This window comes from Schistocerca americana, chromosome 3 (genome assembly GCF_021461395.2).
Source record: "Schistocerca americana isolate TAMUIC-IGC-003095 chromosome 3, iqSchAmer2.1, whole genome shotgun sequence".
Lineage (NCBI taxonomy): Eukaryota > Metazoa > Arthropoda > Insecta > Orthoptera > Acrididae > Schistocerca > Schistocerca americana.
Genome location: NC_060121.1, coordinates 118,205,044 through 118,228,510, shown reverse-complemented (window position 1 = coordinate 118,228,510; position 23,467 = coordinate 118,205,044). Strand labels below are relative to the sequence as shown.

General features: G+C 43.2%; 1 pseudogene; it reads left to right on the top strand.

Moving 5' to 3' along the window:
- Positions 1-23,121: 23,121 nt before the first annotated feature.
- Positions 23,122-23,239, top strand: LOC124607781 (annotated as a pseudogene).
- Positions 23,240-23,467: the final 228 nt, after the last annotated feature.

Genomic DNA, 23,467 nt, shown 5'->3' with positions numbered 1-23,467 from the left:
CAACAAAAGCAAAACAAGGATAATGGAATGTAGTCTAATTAAGTCGGGTGATGCTGAGGGAATTAGATTAGGAAATGAGGCACTTAAAGTAGTAAAGGAGTTTTTCTATTTGGGGAGCAAAATAACTGATGATGGTCGAAGTAGAGAGGATATAAAATGTAGGCTGGCAATGGCAAGGAAAGCGTTTCTGAAGAAGAGAAATTTGTTAACATCCAGTATTGATTTAAGTGTCAGGAAGTCATTTCTGAAAGTATTTGTATGGAGTGTAGCCACGTATGGAAGTGAAACATGGACGATAAATAGTTTGGACAAGAAGGGAATAGAAGCTTTCGAAATGTGGTGCTACAGAAGAATGCTGAAGATTAGATGGGTAGATCACATAACTAATGAGGAAGTATTGAATAGGATAGGGGAGAAGAGAAGTTTGCGGCACAACTTGACCAGAAGAAGGGATCGGTTGGTAGGACATGTTCTGAGGCATCAAGGGATCACCAATTTAGTATTGGAGGGCAGCGTGGAGGGTAAAAATCGTAGAGGGAGGCCAAGAGATGAATACACTAAGCAGATTCAGAAGGATGTAGGTTGCAGTAGGTACTGGGAGATGAAAAAGCTTGCACAGGATAGAGTAGCATGGAGAGCTGCATCAAACCAGTCTCAGGACTGAAGACCACAACAACAACAACAACAACAGGCCAGGATACAATTCTTCTATAAATAAAATATGGTTTCAGTAGTGGCAAATAACGTGCTGTATTCTGAAAATGATTTAGATAAATTAACAACTATTACAATTATTGTAGACCTCTTAGCATGGAACGTAGGAAGAGTGTGTCTTTCTTGGTCAGGTACATTGTCGTCTCTTTTACCAGAAAAATGAGAATTAACAAAGTGTATAATGTTTTCTTTACTCATTGTCTACACAGATGATAAATCGCGCTTATGGTCTTTGTTCTTTTCACTCGATGCACTTCACATGAAAAAATGTCAATGTTTTTCACATAATAAAAAAAATATTAAGTCCTTTCTTTAGGCATATTCACAGGGAAAGATACTCGAGGAGATGGCACAACCTGGTGGCCGTTATAGCAGTATGGACTATTGTGAATACAACTGAATACAACTTTATTAGCTTGTGTCATGTCAAACACTCAGGTGACAATAGTCATGGAGTAGCGATTTGCGCATACACAGATGGCAGTAGTATCGCGTACACAAGGTACAAAAGGGCAGTGCATTGTTGAAGTTGTCATTTGTACTCAGGGGAGTCATGAGAAAAAGTTTCCGTTGTGATTATTGCTGCACGATGCGAAATAAAATTTTGAACGCGGGATGTCAGTTGCAGCTAGACGCATTAGATATTCCATTTCGGAAATCGTTAGGGAATTCAGTATTCCGAGATCCACAGTGTGAAGAGCGTGCCGAGAATACTAAATTTCAGGCATTACCTCTCACCACGGACAGCCGACCATCGACGTCCCTTGACTTAACGAACAAGAGCAGCAACGTTTGCGTAAAGCTGTTTCTAACAGACAAGCAACACCGCGTGAAATAAAGGCATAAATGAATGTGCGACGTACGACGAACGTATTGGTCAGGACAGTGCCGGTATGACACCAGACGACCGACGCGAGTACCCTCGCTAGAAGCACGATATCGCCTGCAACACCTCTCCTGGGCTCGCGACCATATCGGTTTGGCCCTGTAGTGGAAAACTGTTCTCTGATCAGATGAGTCCCGATTTCAGTTGGTAAGATCCGATGATACATTTTGATTGTGGCACAGACCTCATGAAGCGATGGCCCCAAGCTGTCACTAAGGCACTGAGCAAGATGGTGGTGGCTTGACAATGACGACGGCTGTGTTTACGTGGAATGGAGTAGATCCTCTGGTCAAACTGAACCGATCGTTGACTGGAAATGGTTATGATTCGCTACTAGGAGGCCACTTTCAGCCATTCATGTACTTAATGTTTCCAAACAACGATGTCGTGTCACCGGGCCACAATTTTTTGCGATTGGTTTGAAGAACGCTCTGATAAATTCGAGCGACTGGTATGGCCACCCAGATCGCCCGACATGAAACCCCTTCGAACAGTTGGAAGATTGTTGTTGCAGGATTTTTTATGAAAATATATTTTCCACTGCTTTTTTCACATTTTAGGATCTCGTACAGTATTTTGATTTTTCACATTAACAAAAATGGAATTACATTGTTCGCACCTATTATACAAAAATACGTCCGATGACATCAGAGGCAAGCTTACGACTCTCTCACTCTGCGGAAATAACCATATGCCAAAGGGTTTACAATTTTTCTTAACAAACGTATTGCTACTAGTTTTCGTTACATTATTAACTTCGATTATTATTTCATAAATGATCCAGAAATAAATATAGTAAACATTACAGGTTTGCGTAATTAACAACAGAAATTTTAAATGCGCAAATAATTCGTAATTTTAAGTGTTGCTAAAAAAATAAGTTTTAACTGTACATTCAGTACTTTGTAATATCGAATCTAACATATTTTGTGAAGTAATTTCTTTTCACAAATTTCAGCTTCAAATAAAACATATTGTGTCAAAAATTACATGAAAGTTTTTTGAAAAGCAGCCGAGATAATATTGACCTGTACAAAATTCGAAAAATAATGCTGGTATCGACAATTACTGTTCAGGAAAAGAAATGCTAGAGGCGGCTGTCTCGTTACAGGATCAACAGTTGCTGCAGGTATTGGCAATTAACCATCAGTATAAACAAACGTTAACGTATTAAACATAAATAGGAGGGAAGACTTGTTATTGCACCATTACATGACTGCAGAACAATAACATTCGTGAAATATCTAGGAGGATGTGCACTGAGTGATTTGAAGTGGGACAGCCACATAAAACTAATCGTAAACAAGGAAAGTGTCAGAATGAGACTGACTTGAAGGGTCCGCAGGAAGCATAGTCCTCCCTCAAAGGGGGCAACTAACAAAACACTTGCTCGACCAGTATTTGACTATCACTTGTCACTCTCAGATTTGTATCAGACAGGACTGATGAAGGAAATAATGAAGAAGGAAACAAAACTAGAGTGTTTCGCCACTGGTCTGAGTAGTAATGCCAAAGTGCCACGGGGAAGCTTAGCCAGCTGCAGTGGTACACACTACAACAGAGCCTTCCCGCACCGCAGTGTGGTTTGCTGTTAAAATTCCGTTTTGCATACACTCCTTGAAGAGTCGACCAACATATTGATTCCTTCTGCGTATATCTCGCGAAAAGAGCATGAAGGATAATTAACAGTATTCGAGCTCACACGGGGCCTTACAAATCACCCCGTTTACATGGGGCTCCCAAAACCTGATTTCGTGGACAAATTTCTTAGTGTCGCTTCTGGTTGGTCATATGAACACATCAAAATCAGTTCTGGAAATCCGTTTCTAGTTGCCGGTTTTCCAATTCCGCAATCTATTTTCGCTCACATGTAAACGTAACCGTTGTGAAACGCGCTTGGGCTGTCAGTTTTCGTCTCTTTTTTAAAAAAAATTTTGCTAGCATGGACGGAATGGTCTTTTCAACAGCTAAGACTAAGTAAAATACTAGACTGAAGTTGTTTACACATCGTCTAACTGAAGAGAAATAGCGACTGTGCTGACTAAATCATAAACTGTAACAGGCGTTTTCCATGCGCCGTATTTAACTGGGATAGCAAATACGCCTCAGATCTTATGGGGAGGTTTACTATGTTTGGCCAGAAAAAAGCATGTTCTTTGAGAATTTTTCTCTAGGGATGTGTTATAGATATCACAGTCAAATTTTGTCAAAATGTTTACTGATATTCCCTCTACAAACTGGAATTTTTTTGGACCGGAAATGTCGAAGAGCAAAGGCGGAAGTGCCGTTGGAACGAAACAAAATTTCGATGCAGACCTCCACTCGCGGTATGTCACAGGTCAGTCTACTGGTCCGAAATCAAAATTGAGCTGCCGTTAGCAAAGTATATAAGATTATTTAGAAGTTGTACATCGCTTAAGTTATTTGGACCATAGGAAACAAAATGGCGGCCATTTGAAGAAAATAGGATTTTTTCATCGATTTTTCGACTTCGTCGGCCAAGTAAAAGTACTTATAGTTGATGGATCGGAATAAAAGTGGTACAACCCCTAGACAATTTAGTTAGCTTCGTAGGAAACAAAGAATCATGCAATCGGCTCAGTAGATTTGAAGTTACCATACCACGCGATAAAAAAAGTCATTTTTAATTGCCTTTGAAATTTTGACGACATATAAATGCAATATTATCCAACTTACGTTCAATCTGCTATTCCGGGTCCTTCCTCTTCCTCATAGAGGGCGTTCTGCTCGCCCTGGGCTAATCTGCGCTGCTCCAGAGCCGCTCGTACGGCTGGTGACAAGCGGTTTTCTTCCGAGTCCTTGGCGAACTGCGTCGAATAGAGTCCTAGGGCGACGTCCATCGCTGTCATGGTCTTCAGAATTGCTGAATACCCTTCGTTGAAGCTGTTCACTGCCAGGAAAGTCGCAATCTCCACAGTCTTCGCACCAGAATGCAAATGCTTGGGGGCTAACTTCCAAACACACTCGTCCAAACTTTCATTTGAATTTTGTGTGTTTCCTCCCAAGCACCAGTACAATCACTCGTCCTCCGAAAGAAAAAACTGGTTCGTGAAAAAGGCCAATCCTGCCGGTGCATTTTTTTGTTCAACCGCGAATAACACACATTTCCGTTCCGTAATCGGAAAAAGCGTTTCAGACGTTGATTCTAAACACTTTTATGGATCAAAAAATGCAATTTAAAAAAAAAAAATTTTTATCGAAAAGATAGTAAGCCTCCACTTAACATGTAAACACGACAGTGATAAACGGTTCGCGACATTCGGTTTTCGTCTTTCGGAAGATGTGCCACATGTAAACGTAGTGAATGATAGATCTTCCGGGGGCTATTTGGAGCTAGATCAGGAAAGAGGGAAGCGAATGTGATACACACAGTTACCCCCACCACAAAGGGATTTCGGGTTATGGATGTAGATGTAAATGCAGGTCTATGAAATCAAAGGTTCGTCGCCGTATAAAAGAACGTGTTTTTACGAGATAATAAAAGGTAATTTTAGAAATGTAGCTCGTATATAGTAACAACATTCGAAATATATGAGCAACCTGAAAGACCCCCAAGAAACTTTTCTTTCCTTATGGTTATGAAATTTATGGACCAGACAGTCCACAAATGTTAATAAGTACTTCTAAGAATTTTTTTGATAAGAGAGCAAGCTGCAGCGTTCACATTTTCTGCGGCCAACCTTCCGCATCATCATTTTTCGTTTACCTTTCGCTCTGTTAACATTTACATTGTTAGCTCATACGACCCACGAATGTATTGACGTATATTGAAATAATACCTTTTAAATTGATTTAACAGCCGAAGAATATACTTTTGTATTAATTTGTTGTAATTATCGGATTTGTTTAGCTATTCGTGAAAGAAATGCAAAAGTGGTGACGTGGAACCCGTCCGATACTGGCGTGATCCAAATACTGACTAGCAAGTTGTACACTAATGAAACTGCTGTTCCTCAGAAACGAAGTCCGACACTCTACCAATCATACAGTATAACGTGCTTGACCGATCGCTGTATGCAGTAGACCTCTCAAAATTATACTGGGCCAAATCTGTAACTTTAAGTTTCTCTCCAACACCACTCTGGAATAATACAAATTAACATTACTGAGTTCACTTCCTTCTGGGAAGTGGTGGCTGATTACGACTATATTCTTTACCTTCTCTGTTTTCCTTCCACCGCTTCAAGCAGGCAAGGTAGAAGTTCGACTCAAAAACCCCTAAACTCGAAATATCCATTGGTCGTGTGAACTGTCCATCGATTTTTATGTTCGATTTTTCACTCTCATTGTTATCGAAGAAGGTTAATCCGATTCGAATCGTAATCGCTAAAGCTTTCCTTGCGTTCATGTACGTGAATAAACCATAGGGCCGAAACTGACTGAAAATCAAAAACTCTTCTCCGTTTCCGCATGTCGTGCACCTCTGGTCTTTGTTGTAAATGGCTGGAACGTTGCGTAGCAACGAGTCACGGACCGTGGGCGGTGTACCATGCCGTGTCCTCCAGACAGAACGGAACGTGGGCGACCTCAACCACAAGGAAGGGCTGCAGGACAGGGAGTGCTGCGATCTGCGATCACAACTTGCTGTCCAGAAAAAGGTAGGTACGCTGCAGATTTCAGAACGCTTGAAAACGAAAGCGGATAAACTTGAGTATCGATCTGTACAGGAAGTGACATGGCACCGATAAACAACGCTGAGATAGCGCATTTTCCAAAATAGTTACGAACCATAGCGGCTGCAACGTCTCTTTTGGAAAATATATTAGCTAAACGGAATTTATTGTCGTATTTAATAAGAAATACAATGACTTACATTTAGTGGACGATGCTGTTATGTGCTACATTACGTAGGTTTTTTTCGGAATATTTGTTGATTTCCGAGCAGGAAATATTGTAAGTGGAACGAATAGCAATGATTTGTACAATCATCATTGCCACGCACGTGTGATGGTTGTGTCGGTACACGTGGAAGTTTCTGACGTCATGCACAGTTTAAGATCACAGCTGAAATTAATTTGCACATTCCGTTCTATATCACGTCCTACACATTTCTGTTTCATTGTGGCCACGTATATCTGCCTATAGGTAAGGTGATGACGTTACTCGAAGGCAGTTCTGTCAGTGATTCTTCCATCTTATGTAATCACTCACCATCCTTAATTGCCAACCGCTACTCTCTATTTGGTATATTTTTCTTAAAATACATTTTCATAATACGGTTTGATAAGTCTTATGATTACTAATAGCAGATTTAGAATTCAAAAGAAGGCAGGTGCTGAGAGGTGCGAATATTACCGAACTATCAGTTTAAAAGTCCAGATTACGAAGTGCTGACACGCATTATTTACAGTAAAATAGGGAAACAGGTAGAAGCAGACCACGCGGTGGATTAGCTTGGGCTTCGGAGGAAGGTAGGAGACCTGAGCCAGTACTGAACTTACGACTTACCCTAGAAGGTAGGTTGAACAAAGGCACACGTAAGTTTACAGCGCCTGCAGATTTAGAGGAGGCTTTTGACAATGTTCAGTGAAATACACTCTTTGAAAATTTGATGGCACCAGGCACAAACTGCGAGGAGTGAAATGCTGTTTACAACTTGCACGGAAACCAGTCTGCAGTGATAAGAGACAGGAGGCATGAAAGGGAAACAATGGTTGAGAAGGAAGTGAGACAGTTAGCCTGTCCCCCCTGTTATTCAAATATTGACCAAGCAGTGCATTGTACACTGAGCAAGCATCAAAGGAGACCGGGCTGATAATTGGTAAAGGATTTAAAGTTCAGGGAGAGGAAATACTTTGAGGTTTGTCGACATCAGTGTAGTTAGACAAGGTGGTGAGACACAAAGCCTAGTAGAACAGTTTTGATGTTTGGGCAGTAAAATAACTCGAGATGGCGAAACGGAGAGAATGAGCAAGAGGAATTTTTTAACATCTACTATAATCATATTGACGTGTAAGGGTTCTTTTTCGAAGATATTTCTTTAGAGTGTGGTCTTGTATAGAAGTGAAATGCGGGCGAAAAGGAGTTCGGAGACTAAGAGAATAGAAGCTTCTGAAAAGTGACATGGTACAACAATGCTGAAGATTAGATGGATAGATCGAATAAGTAATGAGGAGGTATTGAACTGAACTGGGGATAAAAGAAATGTATGGCACAGCTTTACTAAAATAAGGGGTCGGTTGATATGACACATTCTGGGGTATCTCTCAGTAGGGGTTCTGTGTGTGGGAGCCAGGGCTGGGGGTGGTGAAAATTGTAGAGAGAGATATCTAGGCATGAAAAAGGAAAGCCAATTGAAGTGGATGTAGGTTGCAGTAGTTATTCGGACATGAAGAGGCCTGGACAGGACAGTGTAACGTGGAGAGCTGCATCAAACCAGCATGCGGACTGAAGACCACGACAACAGCAGGACTAGATATACTTATTGTTACATTTCACTATCACACACACACACACACACACACACACACACACACACATATATATATATATATATATATATATATATATATATATATATATATATATAACCAATCTCTTAATTGGTCTCGAAAATCTGCAGAAAGTCTTAACGACTAAGGCTGTTCGAGGAACGATTTCCTTCAATCGTTCTTCTTTATTTCTTCTTTCTTCGTTTGTGTCATCTAAGAACCATGCACTAATTTCAATGCTTCCTTCTTTGCTGTTCTTTCTTTTTCCTCCAGTATTCTTTCATTTTTTCACTATGTATCCTTTTTCTCTCCTCGGTCCATTTTCACACTGTGTTCTTCTCCCTCTTGCATTGGAATCCTTCCATTGTTAACACTTTTCTCTTGAAAAATCTCTCTTTCTGTTGCATCTTTTCACTCATGTTGTTTCTTTCCAAATGTTTCATAACTTCTTGAATCCAGGCATTGTTGCCTTCTTGTCCCAAAGATATTTAAAAATCTGTTTGGTTAACCTGCTGCTGTCCGTGCTGTATAAGTGTCCAAAAAATAGCAGTCGCCCCTTTCGTAGAGATTCATTTATGGTTCCTGTGTTGTTATAAATTTCTTCATTGCTTCTTAATTTCCATACCTCTGTATTTTTTGGTGGGACAAGTATTTTTTGAATGATTTTTCTTTCTAGGACTTCAAGAAATTTGTAGGTCAGTACTAAACATTCACTTGCATTAAGACATTCTGGTTTTACTGTTGTGTTATGATGCTGTATCTTCAAATTCTTAGACAGACACCTTTTGTCATAGACATTCCTAGTTATTTCATAAGCTCTCTCCATTTTATGTACTCTTTTTTCTACGTTGCATTTTTCTAAGCCATCTTCTTGGATAATTTCTCCCAAATGTTTAAATTTATTTACCCTCTTTGAGTGGCCAATATCTGTTTCTAGGGATTCCGGAGCACTTTTTATATTTGTCATAAACTTTGTTTTTTTTCTGCTGACATTCTTAAACCTGTTTCGTTGGCTATTTCTTCTAAGAGATTGATTTGTATTCCGGTATTTGGTAGGTTTTCAGAAAGAATAGCAAAATTATCCTCAAATGCAAAACCGTGGATTTCAATACCTTTGTTTTTAGTTCCCAGTCTGATTGGTGATATCTTATGTTGTTTTAGTTTTTGTCTCCATTCTCTCACTATTTTCTCTAGTACGCAGTTGAATGCCTTCGATATTTCACCCCGAAACTTTACTTTTGATTTTGTGTCTGTGAGCGTTTCATGACTAAGGTTTGCTAATTTAAATTTGATGCCAAATTCTCTGATTACTTTGTCTAGTGTTTTAACAGCTATATTTTTGGAGTTTGTAAGTGTGTGATGAATTATGGACTTTAGGTTGAAAATATGGTCTTAGCAAGATTTGTCCTTTCTAAATCCACTCTGATATTCTCCCCAATGTCTATCAAGTGTTTCTAGCTTGTTTAGCAGTATAGTTGAAAATATTTTATAGCCCACTGGCAACAAAGATATACCTCTGTAGTTATTTACATTTTGCTTATCACCTTTCTTGTGCAAGGGATGGATGAGAGCCAGTTTCCAGTCTTCTGGTATTTTTTGTGTTTCCCATATTTCTTATAACATAGGCTGAAGGTCAGTTATAATTTTTGGTTGAGACCATTTAATAACTTCAGCTGTAATAGAGTTTTCTCCGCTGGCTTTGTTGTTTTTCGGGGTACTTACTGCTTTTTTTAAATTTTTTCAGCAGTAGGTGGTGGATCTACTTCTGTATTTTTATGGAGATCTGGAAATTCTAGCTTACAGTTTAGTTGTTCACAGTTAAATAATTTTTCAAAGCACTTTGTTAGTATTTCAGAATTCTGGCTGTTGCTTAGGCCTACTTTACTATTTTCATCCGTAAAGGAGATACTTGTAGCTTGGTAGCCCTTTAGATGACTTTTAAAGATATGATTGAAATTCCAGAAGTTATTTTTCACCAAGTTGTTTTGTATGTTAAGAAGTTGTGATTTCTCAAAAGATATTTTATTACTATTATTCTTGCTGTTTCCTTCTTTTGCACTCTAGCTTCATCAAGGTGTTCAGTCTTCTTTTTTTATTTTTTGTTTATTTTTTTTATTTCAGAAGGGGAAAATAAGCTGAAGACATGAATTGAACTTTCTGTTAGGGAGCGTCTTGGACTTAGGTAGTCCGTGCTGCTCTGCTACTTATACTATGGTGGTGGTGTAATGACTAGCACACCTGCCTAGTAAGAAAGGAGACCAAGATTCAAGTCCCTGCCGTGGTACACATTTTAATTACTTTCATCAGCTTCTGTCTTTATCTTAATAGATTATGTGATAAATTTACTTAAACCATATTCAATGTACACTAACACAGATCATAAGATGAAGGTACAATTGAGTGAGCCTACCAAGCAAGCATATGTAAATCCACTACATCAGAAGTAAAGTTCAAAGGATGCTGAAGCACCAGCGAAAAAACTTGACGCGTTTTATCGTCAGATGTCGTACAGGGACCAGACAAATTTGTGTACTCACCAGATATATCCAATTGATGGTGGCCGCCTTCGAAGAAGCTTACCTTTGAGTTCACGCACGACTGTTTTCGTTCCTTGCACTGCTCGGAACACTTATACTAGCTTATGTTGATAATTTTCAGGTTAGGTCCGTCAATTTGCAACTGAAGAAAACGAATTTTATCATGGTCTTAGTTACAGAAAGACATCATATATGCATGTTTACGTGTATACAGTTTTCGTTTACATAGTACAGGCTCCACTTTCCGGTTAAAAACTGTTCTGGAGTTTTCTGATATTTGCTGTGTCACAATGGTCTGAAAGCTTAATTTCTAGATGCTTCTGTACTTTTACGGTTGCTCTGCTGATAGTCAACCTGTTCTGCTTGCAGTCTTTCAATTTTTCGCTAGCACAACATAGAGAATACAAATGCATGTTTTCCTCACGCCCTATTTCGAACGTTGTTGAAAACTGTTGAATACTGTAGCCAATAGCTGCGTGGGCATTAATACTATCTTCGTTATATGCCAGTGTCTGTGTTTGTGTGTGTGTGTGTGTGTGTGTGTGTGTGTGTGTGTGTGTGTGTGTGTGAAGTTGTACTTACTCCAGTGTAATAAGGTATATTTAAGTCTCACTTATATTTTCATTTCTGTTATCTGATTTAGCGGAGAGCTGGTATTTGTATGTATCCGTTCGGTTTTTAGAATGGCATTCTGATTGTGGAAGTTTTTCCTTCGTTGGGATGGGGCATTTGTTGTGGCTAATGATTCTCATATCTTCTTCTTATATGTTGGTGGAATGATGATTATCGAGTTGTAAGTACTCTGCGAATGTGGAATGGTTTGTTTAATGCTTCCAGCATTTGATATGTTCTATGCAACATGTTGTAAGTATTCTGCATGTCTTTCCTATGTGCAATACTTCAGAGATTCGGCAGTTTTGCATAATCCTGCTCACTGCAATTTTCCACTCTTGACTGTTGGTTTGCTGAAGCTTGTTTCGAGTGTTTACACAGTTTCATATGAATGAAGGCCCTGTTCCTTGGCTCTGAGCACTATGCGACTTAACTTCTGAGGTCATCAGTCGCCTAGAACTTAGAACTAATTAAACCTAACTAACCTAAGGACATCACACACATCCATGCCCGAGGCAGGATTCGAACCTGCGACCGTAGCGGTCACGCGGTTCCAGACTGAAGCGCCTTTAACCGCACGGCCACACTGGCCGGCCCCTGTTCCTTCACAATGTTTGCCACTCCGTGTGTGTAAGTCAAAGTATACCATGGAGTCTGTTGTCAGTGTGTTGGTGTGTAGTGAATGTTTGTGGGGTGGGAGATTGTCATTTTCCTGCATTCTGTATATGTTGTGTTTGTTTAGCAGCTGTGTTTTATTTTTTGCTTGGGTCTGTGTACTATGTGTGTGTCATTTCCGTTGTTCCTATGTACGGGGTGTTTCTGTAAGTGTGTGCAAAAATCTAACAGCACGCAGAGAATGCTCAGCTGAACAATTTGGGACAGGAAAACTGGGATCGAAGAAGACAGCAAAAGGAGATATGGAAGTAAACTTGTCTGCCACTCTGTCTAACATTACTGTTTTCCAGCTCATTTGTAACTAACATGCACACAAGTTTACAAGTACTGTGCTCTTCATTTACATGTACATTATTTATGTCCTGCAAGAAAACGAGGAGGACGAACCTGACTACCAGGAAGTCATGATGCAGGTTCAAATGGTTCAAATGGCTCTGAGCACTATGGGACTTAACATCTGTGGTCATCAGTCCCCTAGAACTCAGAACTACTTAAACCTAATTAACCTAAGGACATCACACACATGCATGCCCGAGGCAGAATTCGAACCTGCGACCTTAGCGGTCACGCGGTTCCAGACTGAAGCGCCTAGAACCGCACGGCCACACCGGCCGGCATTGACATGATGCAGGTTTTGTTTACTTCACTTGCCCATAAGGTGGCTCTGATGTATCGCATTACATCGCCCCACGACAAGACGTGCTGTGAATGAACGGTACATCTATTCATTACTCAGTGCTGTTCAGAGATGTACAATACTGTACGTTGTAGCAGTACCGGTACAGTATTTCCTGGTCTCTGGATTGGAAGGGGAGGTCCTATTCCATGACTTGTGAGGTCACCTGACCTGAATCCGCTTCATTATTTCTTATGGGGATATCTAAAGTCACTTGTGTATAAGACTCCAGTGAATACGGAGATGGAAACAGTTGCGAGAATTGTAGCTGCCTGTGATGTGATTCGAAACACACCAGGGATATTCGTCAGGGTTCGTCAGAATCTTCTTCGGCGATGTCATACTTGCATCGAAGTTGATGGCCGTCATTTTCAGCACACTTTGTAGGATACAGTATAAATGGTATGTTCATAGTGTCAGTGATGGTATTTGCAGTTAACTAATGTGAATAAAAGAGTACACAGTAATGTGAAGTTATTCCTATTATCTTTTTAAGCTCGCTTGCCGACCCCAGGTTTCCTACCTCAAATTCTTCAGTGGAGAATCCTCTATGTCCTGTTAAATTGTTGCACGCTCTTACAAAACACCTTATACGGGGTGATCCACTGTTAGTGACCGGGCCATCAAACGAAAAAACTACAAAGAACGAAACTCGTCTACCTTGAAGGGGGAAACCAGATGGCGCTATGGTTGGCCCGCTAGATGGCGCTGCCATGGGTCAAACAGATATCAACTGTGTTTTTTAAAATAGGAACGCCCATTTTTTATTACATATTCATGTAGTACGTAAAGAATTATGAATGTTTTGTTTGGACCACTTTTTTCGCTTTGTGATAGATGGCGCTGTAACAGTCACAAACGTGTAAATATGTGGTATCACGTAACGTTCCGCCAGTGCGGACGGTATTTGCTTCGTGATACATTACCTGTGTTAAAATGGACCGTTTACCAATTGAGGAAAAGGTCGATATCGTGTTGATATATGGCTATTGTGATCAAAATGCCCAACGAGCGTGTGCTATATATGCTGCTCGGTATCCTGGGCGACATCATCAAAGTGTCCGGACCGTTCGCCGGATAGTTACGTTATTTAAGGGAACAGGAAGTGTTCAGCCACATGTGAAACTTCAACCACGACCTGCAACGAATGATGATGCGCTAGTAGGTGTTTTAGCTGCTGTCGCGGCTAATCCACAGATCGGTAGCAGACAAATTGCGCGAGAATCGGGAATCTCAGAAACGTAGGTGTTGAGAATGCTACATCAACATCGATTACACCCGTAACATATTTATATGCACCAGGAATCGCATGGTGACGACTTTGAACGTCGTGTACAGTTCTGCCACTGGGCACTAGAGGAATTACGGGACGATGACAGATTTTTTGCACGCGTTCTATTTAGCGACGAAGCCTCATTCACCAACAGCGGTAACGTAAACCGGCATAATATGCACCATTGGGCAACGGAAAATCCACTATGGTTGCGACAAGTGGAACATCAGCGACCTTGGCGGGTTAATGTATGGTGCGGCATTATGGGACGAAGGATAATTGGCCCCAATTTTATCGATGGCAATCTAAATGGTGCAATGTATGCTGATTTCCTACGTAATGTTCTACCGATGTTACTGCAAGATGTTTTACTGCATGACAGAATGACGATGTACTTCCAGCATGTTGGATGTCCGGCACGTAGCTCGCCTGCTGTTGAAGCGGTATTGAATAGCATATTTAATGACAGGTGGATTGGTCGTCGAAGCACCATACCATGGCCCGCACATTCACCGGATCTGTCGTCTCCGCATTTATTTCTGTGGGGAAAGTTGATGGATATTTGCTGTCGTGATCCACCTCAACGCCTGACAACATGCGTCAGCGCATTGTCAATGCATGTGCGAACATAACCGGTGGCGAACTACTCGCTGTTGAGAGGAATGTCGTTACATGTATTGCCAAATGCATTGAGGTTGACGGAGATCATTTTGAGCATTTATTGCATTAATGTGGTATTTACAGGTAATCAAGCTGTAGCAGCATGAGTTCTCAGAAATGATAAGTTCACAAATGTACATGTATCACATTTGAACAAGCGAAACAAAATGTTCAAACGTACCTACGTTCTTTATTTTAATTTAGAAAACCTACTTGTTACTAACTGTTCGTCTAAAATTGTGAGCCATATGTTTGTGACTATTAGAGCGCCATCTATCACAAAGCGAAAAAAGTGGTCCAAATAAACATTCATATTTCTTTACGTACTACACGAATACGTAATAAAAAATGGGGGTTCTTATTTTAAAAAAACGCAGTTGTTATCCGTTTGACCTATGGCACCGCCATCTAGCGGGCCAACTATAGCGTCATCTGGTTTGCCTCTTCAAGTTCTTTGTAGTTTTTTCGTTTGACGCTTATTTCGTGAGATATTTGGCCCGGTCACGATCAATGGACCACCCTGTATATTATTGATTGTAAACATTTGATTTTCATAATGTCTCTTGATGAGTGGAATCTTGTTTACTCTGTGTAGCATGTGGCTTAGTTGAGCTGGCTTTTGCTTATGGGTGTGATTGGATGCCTGTGTCTGTGGTTTTCTGCTTGCCCGTAGATCACCGAGACAGCAACGCTAAGAATCAGGCATTCCGGCCTACGGGAGACACCTGGGCTCAATGAACTCCGGATACGTCTCAGACTGGCTGCAAATTCAATGGCAGGGCCGCAGAACACGGTTATAATTGCAAATGCTCTCGTTAATAGGCGGATTCCGGCGTCCGTCAGAGCGGGCCTTCGCAGGAAACGGCCGGACAGCAATTACGGTTTGAAGGGCGTCGTCAGCGGTGCTCCATTCCGGTCACGTAATCCGTGTTTAATAGCGGGCGGCCTGGGGGATCGGCGGCGGCGCGGCGGACAAGCAATAACGAGCGCGCAGCGCAGGCCGGCTGCCGCGTCCGGGGACTCCTTTTAAGGCCGCGGGCTGCGCGCCTGCCTCTGGCCACGCCTACAACCAGCGCCACAACGCGAGCCAAAGTGCTGCGCTGCCCACACTGCCGGCCAGGAGGCGCACTCGCGAAACGGCGAAACCGCGTTCCTAGTAGCGGGGCTCGGAGGCTTGCACCCGCTGTCCCGCTCCCTGCCCTCACCGTTCCCTTACACACTGAAGCACGTACGGGCATGCAGATTCAAATACAGAGATACAGGGTGTTTCAAAAATGACCGGTATATTTGAAACGGCAATAAAAACTAAACGAGCAGCGATAGAAATACACCGTTTGTTGCAATATGCTTGGGACAACAGTACATTTTCAGGCAGACAAACTTTCGAAATTACAGTAGTTACAACACATGGCGCTGCGGTCTAGGAAACTCTATAGTACGATATTTTCCACATATCCACCATGCGTAGCAATAATATGGCGTAGTCTCTGAATGAAATTACCCGAAAACTTTGACAACGTGTCTGGCGGAATGGCTTCACATGCAGATGAGATGTACTGCTTCAGCTGTTCAATTGTTTCTGGATTCTGGCGGTACACCTGGTCTTTCAAGTGTCCCCACAGAAAGAAGTCACAGGGGTTCATGTCTGGCGAATAGGGAGGCCAATCCACGCCGCCTCCTGTATGTTTCGGATAGCCCAAAGCAATCACACGATCATCGAAACATTCATTCAGGAAATTAAAGACGTCGGCCGTGCGATGTGGCCGGGCACCATCTTGCATAAACCACGAGGTGTTCGCTGTGTAGTCTAAGGCAGTTTCTACCGCCAAAACTTCACGAAGAATGTCCAGATAGCGCTCGGATCTGAAAAATGGGCCAATGATTCCTTTAGAAGAAATGGCGGCCCAGACCAGTACTTTTTGAGGATGCAGGGACGATGGGACTGCAACATGGGGCTTTTCGGTTCCCCATATGCGCCAGTTCTGTTTATTGACGAAGCCATCCAGGTAAAAATAAGCTTCGTCAGTAAACCAAATGCTGCCCACATGCATATCGCCGTCATCAATCCTGTGCACTATATCATTAGCGAATGTCTCTCGTGCAGCAATGGTAGCGGCGCTGAGGGGATGCCGCGTTTGAATTTTGTATGGATAGAGGTGTAAACTCTGGCGCATGAGACGATACGTGGACGTTGGCGTCATTTTGACCGCAGCTGCAACACGGCGAACGGAAACCCGAGGACGCTGTTGGATCACCTGCTGCACTAGCTGCGCATTGCCCTCTGTGGTTGCCGTACGCGGTCGCCCTACCTTTCCAGCACGTTCATCCGTCACGTTCCCAGTCCGTTGAAATTTTTCAAACAGATCCTTTATTGTATCGCTTTTCGGTCCTTTGGTTACTTTAAACCTCCGTTGAAAACTTTGTCTTGTTGCAACAACACTGTGTTCTAGGCGGTGGAATTCCAACACCAGAAAAATCCTCTGTCCTAAGGAATAAACCATGTTGTCTACAGCACACTTGCACGTTGTGAACAGCACACGCTTACAGCATAAAGACGACGTACAGAATGGCGCACCCACAGACTGCGTTGTCTTCTATATCTTTCACATCACTTGCAGCGCCGTCTGTTGTTGAAAACTGTAACTACTGTAATTTCGAAAGTTTGTCCGCCTGAAAATGTACTGTTGTCCCAAGCGTATTGCAACAAACGGTGTATTTCTATCGCTGCTCGTTTAGTTTTTATTGCCGTTTCAAATATACCGGTCATTTTTGAAACACCCTGTATGTTAACTGGCAGAATACTGCGCCGCTGTCGGCAGCGCCTATATAAGGCAACAAGTGTGTGGTGCTGCTGTTAGATCGGTTACTGCTGCTACAATGGCAGGTTGTCAAGATTTAAGTGAGTTTGAACGTGGTGTTTTCAAAAGGTAGCGGCTCCGGCCAAAGAAAGCCATCCTAACGACCGGGAGAGCGGTGTGCTGACCACACGCCCCTCCTATCCGCATCCTCAGCTGAGGATGACACGGTGGTCGGACGGCGCCGATGGGCCACTCGTGGCCTGAAGACGGAGTGAATGAACGTGGCGCTCGAGCGATGGGACACAGCATCGCCAAGGTAGCGATGAAGTGGGGATTTTCCCGTCGACCATTTCACGATCGTACCGTGAACATTAGGCAAACAGTAAGACATCAACTGTCTGACATCGCTGCGGCCGGAAAAATTATTCTGCAAGAACTGGACCAATGACGACTGAAGAGAATCGTTCTACGTGACGGAAGTGTAACCCTTCCGCAAACTGCTGCAGATTTTAGTGCTGGGCCATCAACAAGTGTCAGCGTGCGAACTATTCAACGAAACGTCACCGATATGGGCTTTCGGAGCCGGAGGCCCACTCGCGTGCCATAGGTGACGGGCCTGGGACCGTCAACACTGACATTGGACTCTCGATGACTGGAAAGATGTTGCCTGGTCGGACGAGTCTCGTTTCAAATTCTATCGAGCGAATGGACGTGTACGGGTATAAAGACAACCTCATGAATCCATGTACACTGCGTGTCAGCAGTGGACTGTTCAAGCTGGTGGAGGCTCTGTAATTGTGTGGGGAGTGTGCAGTTGGGGTTATACGAGACCTCTGATGCGTCTAGATACGACTCTGACAGGTGACACGTAAACAACCTATCTGTTCTCCTACATCCATTCATGTCCATTGTGCATTTCGACGCACTTGGGAAATTACAACATGACAATGCAACATCACACACATCCAGAATTGCTACAGAGTAAGTCCAGGATTACTATTCTGAGTTTAAATATTTCCGCGGGGCACTAAACTCCCCTGACATGAACATTATTGAGCATATCTAGGATGCCTTGCAACGTGCTGTTCAGAAGAGATCTCGACCTCATCGCACTCTTACGGATTTATGGAAAGCCCTGCAGGATTCATGGTGTCAGTTCCCTCCATCACTACTTCAGACATTAGTCGAGTTCATATCACGTCGTGTTGCGGCGCATCTGTGTGTTGGCGGGGGCCGAACACGACATTAGGCGGATATACCAGTTCCTTCCGCTCTTCAGTCAAAAAAAAAAAAAAAAAAAAAAAAAAGTTCAAATAGATATGAGCACTATGGGACTCAACAGCTGAGGTCATCAGTCCCCTAGAACTTAGAACTACCTAAACATAACCATGCTAAGGACATCACACACATCCATGTCCGAGGCAGGATTGGAACCTGCGACCGCAGCGGTCACGCGGCTCCAGAATGTAGCTCTTCAGTCGATACGATACAGGGGGCAGTCGTTCCGTTTACAGAGATTGGCCCTAGAGGCTCCGCTGTTTTTGGACAGCAGCAGCAGCAGCAGCGATCGGTGCCGCCCAAGCGCTGGCTGCAAGAGTTCTAGGATCCTGTCGGACTGTGAGACAGAGACAGAGCTTGGACAGACAGACGTCAGTTAGCCCCGCTAAAGCTTACTTACAGAGTTTCTAGAAGTAACTTTAAGTGCTTAGCATACGAATATACCGTAACCCTGTACCACCAGCCGTGCCGTGAGGTGCGCCACGGACTGCAGCTCCAGCCAGTTCTTGCCGAGTACTTGTCCACTTGTCGAGTAGCTCCAGTTAGCCGCAGTCCAGGATCGTCACAGTGAAGTCTCAACTTTGTCGATGGAAGAAGTACATCACACACTTATGGTTATTTCTGTATTGTGAACAGTTAAAGTGTTTAACGTACCCCAGATTTCCAGGGACTTGCTTGCGGAGTTCGACAAGGACGCTATGTACCGAAGTACCAAGTTCAGTATAGTATAATATATCTCTCAGTGAATGCCTGAACGTTATGGCCATTCTAAGTTCTAGGGGACTGATGAGCACAGTAGTTAAGTCCCATAGTGCTCAGAGCCATTTGAACCATTTTCGTTATGACCATCTACCTAAATGCCGGTGTCACGGGTGGCAGCGGCGACGCGTCGTGGCATGGAAGCAATGAGGGAGTTGGCATCACATCTGCACACACAAGTCGCTTAATTCCCGTAAATTTCGGGGAAGGGGGCGATGAGCTCTGACACGACGTTCAGTCATATCCCGATGTTTTCACTCGTGTCCAGATCTGCTGAGTTGTGGGGAGGGGGGCAGCACATCAATCTGACAAGGGAACCTCCCCATCGCACCCCCCTCAGATTTAGTTGTAAGTTGGCACAGTGGATAGGCTTTGAAAAACTGAACACAGATCAATCGAGAAAACAGGAAGAAGTTGTGTGGAACTATGAAAAAATAAGCAAAATATACAAACTGGGTCGTGCATGCGTAAGATAGGCAATATTAAGGGCAATGTGAGGCGAGGAGCGCCGTGGTCCCGTGGTTAGCATGAACAGCTACGGAACGAGAGGTCCTTGGTTCAAATCTGCCCTCGATTGAAAATTTTGCTTTCTTTATTTTCGCAAAGTTATGATCTGTCCGTTCGTTCATTGACGTCTCTGTTCACTGTAATAAGTTTAGTGTCTGTGTTTTGCGACCGCACCGCAAAACCGTGTGATTAGTTGACGAAAGGACGTGCCTCTCCAATGGGAACCGAAAACATTTGATAGGTCAACCGATTCCTCCACAGGAAAACACGTCTGATATTTTGTATACGACACTGGTGACAGCATGTGCGTCACATGACAGGAATATGTTGTCGACCCACCTAACTAGTACACTTCGCGAATGGGTGAAAAGATTCTTCTACATTGCCCGATTTAGGTTTTCTTGTGGATGTAATAATCACTCCAAAAAAAGTGATGAAAACATTAGAGTTTTTCACATAAACTGAAAATAAAAAGTTAAAGTTTTCGGTCGAGGGGAGATTTGAACTGAAGACCTCTCGTTCTGCAGCTCTTGACACTAACCATGGGACCACGGCGCTCTTGGACCAAGACTGCCCTTAATATTGCCTATATTACACATGGACGACCCAGTTTGTATATTTTGCTTATTTTTTCGTAGTTCCACACAACTTCTTCCTGGTTTCTAGATCGATCTGTGTTCAGTTTTTCAAGGCCTATCCACTGTGCCAACTTATAACTAAATCTGAGGGGGGTGCGATGGGGATGTTCCCTTGTGAGTGTGTCCCTCGCACTTCTCCATCACAATGCTGTCCTTGTGACATTGCGCATTATCTTGAAAAATGCCACTGCCGTCGGCAACCATGATCGTCATAAAGTGAGTGTGCAAGGTCAGCAACCATTGTACGATATTCCGTTGCCCTTATGTTGCCTTGCACGAGCTCCACTGGACGCATGGATGCCCATGTGAATGTTTCCCAGAGTATAATGGTGCCGCCGCCAGCTTGTCTCCGCCCCACAGAACAGGAATCGTGGTGCTGTTCTCCTGGCATCATGAAGATGGTATCGGGATGCATCAGACGATGCAACTCTCTACCGCTGGGCCACGTCAAATGTCGATGGTCGCCTGCCCATTTCAGTAGTAGTTTCCTATGTCGTGGTGTTAACATTGGCACGTGCATGGCTCGTTGGCTGCAGATACCAATCGTTTGGAGTATTCAGTGCACTGTGTGTTCGGACACACTTGTGCTCTTTCTAGTGTTAAAATCTAATGTTAAATCTTCCACAGTGCGACGACTGTCCTGTTTTACCAGTTTGTCCAGCCTACATCGTCCGACATCTGAAATTAGGGGTGGCCGTCCATCGGCGCCACATCTGGCCGCAGTTTCACCTTGGTTTCGCCACGTGTTGAAGACACACAGCACAGCACTCGTCGAACACCCAACAGGTCGTACAGTTTCCCAAATGTTCCTGCTGAGATTCCGGGCCATCATAATAAGACTTGACTTAGTTCCTGTCGTTCCCTCTGGAACGTAGGGCCGTCACGAAATTCCTCCACCTGGTTAGATTTCTAGCAAGTCTCTTCACTTCACGCCAGGTTTTTCCATCCTCCGCAGCTTCTCTCTCTATCGTCCTTTTCAACATCTGTTTGGGACGACCACGTTTTCTAATTCCTTGAGGGTTCCAACCCAATGCCACCCTTTCAACAGCTCCGTCTGGTTTCCTCAATGTATGCCCAATCCAGTTCCATTTTCTTTCTTTGATTTGTATATTGACTGGTTGCTGATTTGTCTCTCTCCAAAGATCTTCATTTGTCATTATATCTGGCCATCTCACATTTAAAATACGCCGGAGAGAGCGGTTGATAAAAACTTGGAGCTGTTGTTCGATGTGGTTAGTCACCTTCCAAGTTTCGCGTCACATTATGCCCTCGGTCAAACTCAGATACATCGTGCGCGTTCCCCACTCTACACGCGGACAGCATGCTCACTGATACTACATGCACCATGCGTATGTCTGACTAACAGTCATTCCTCGTCAGGTGACCCTGCTAGGTTGTTGGTCATATTCTACTGACTGATCCGTGTATACTCTCATTCTTTTGATTTCTGCCTCTTGACGATGAGATTTTGCTTGGTCTCTTCAGCATTAACTTAGAATTCATCTCCTACTACAGTGATTATACCACGTCTTTCCAACCAGTCTGCATAAAACTAGGCGGGATGATAGATTAGAGGGAGAAAGGGGTAGTGCAACTTTACTAAAACCAGTACGTAGCAAAAATGCGAGCCTCCAACCCAGAAATACAAACAGCGCACAAATACAGTGGTAACACAGAACAGAAACAATACAGAATATTTCGCATACGTAAACAAACACACGGATTAGCGAAAAGTGCTAAAGAATCAGGGCATCTATACAGCACATAACACTGTACACGTTCTCCACACAAGATCCGTTCTAAACGTGAGTATTGCTCGGAATTGGGCGACAGGGTTCGGGAAGAAGTGAAGTAGTTGATTGCCCTAATAAAGTGAGAGGGAATCTTGATCTGACTACGTTGTTAAAAGTGTGGTATTACAAAAGGCTTGGAATGGATACTGAATGACAAACAGTATGGACGTTTCTCAACTTCTGACTTTATTCAGAAAACAGTATCAACTCGTGATACACCCGGTGGCCGGCCGGAGTGGCCGCGCGGTTCTAGGCGCTGCATTCTGGAACCGCGCGACCACTACGGTCGCAGGTTCGAATTCTGCCTCGGGCATGGATGTGTGTGATGTCCCTAGGCTAGTTAGGTTTAAGTAGTTCTAAGTTCTAGGGGACTGATGACCTAGGAAGTTAAGCCTCATAGTGCTCAGAGCCATTTGAACCACTTGAACACCCGGTGGTTATAATTAAAGTCCAAGTACTCACAGAGGTGAGCTACTCACGGAGGTCAAGTGAGGGCTGTAATTATCGTATGGCAGCGAAACTTGGTAGATTTTCCAACATATAAATGTGGAACAGATTTACTCTGGGTACAAACAAGTTCGAATTTTTGCCGCCAGATGCAAATCTGACGCAGCGAATGCAAGAAAGATGTATATAAATGTTTTCATATGTAACGGATTAGGAACAGAAGTGGACATAAAAGGTCAGGCAAATGAGAAAGGCATATTGTTGATTTTATTATTAACCGCCACTTGCACTATTTATTCAATATGGGCACCGGAGACGTCGACTAGATGTTGTACAACGCCAGATTTGCACCTAGTGGGCACAATAGGAGCTACTTTTTTTCAGCATAAATCTGTTCAGCATTAATGTACTAGCATGCCAATGGTCTTGCCGCAGTGGTAACACTGGTTCCCGTCAGATCACCGAAGTTAAGCGCTGTCGGGCTGGGGTAGCACTTGGATGGGTGGCCATCCGGTCTGCCCAGTGCTCTTAGTAAACGGGGTGCACTCAGCCTTGTGAGGAACACATGACCATACATATCTGCATCCAGTGACGCCTGTGCCCTGAGGATGACACGGCGGCCGTTCGGTACCGTTAGGTCTTCATGGCCTGCTCGGGTGGAGTTTAGTTTTATTAATGGAGCAACATATCTACAAAGTTTCGCTGCCATACGATAATTACAGCCTAAAATGGATGGCAGTGAGAAGTTGCACTTTAATTATA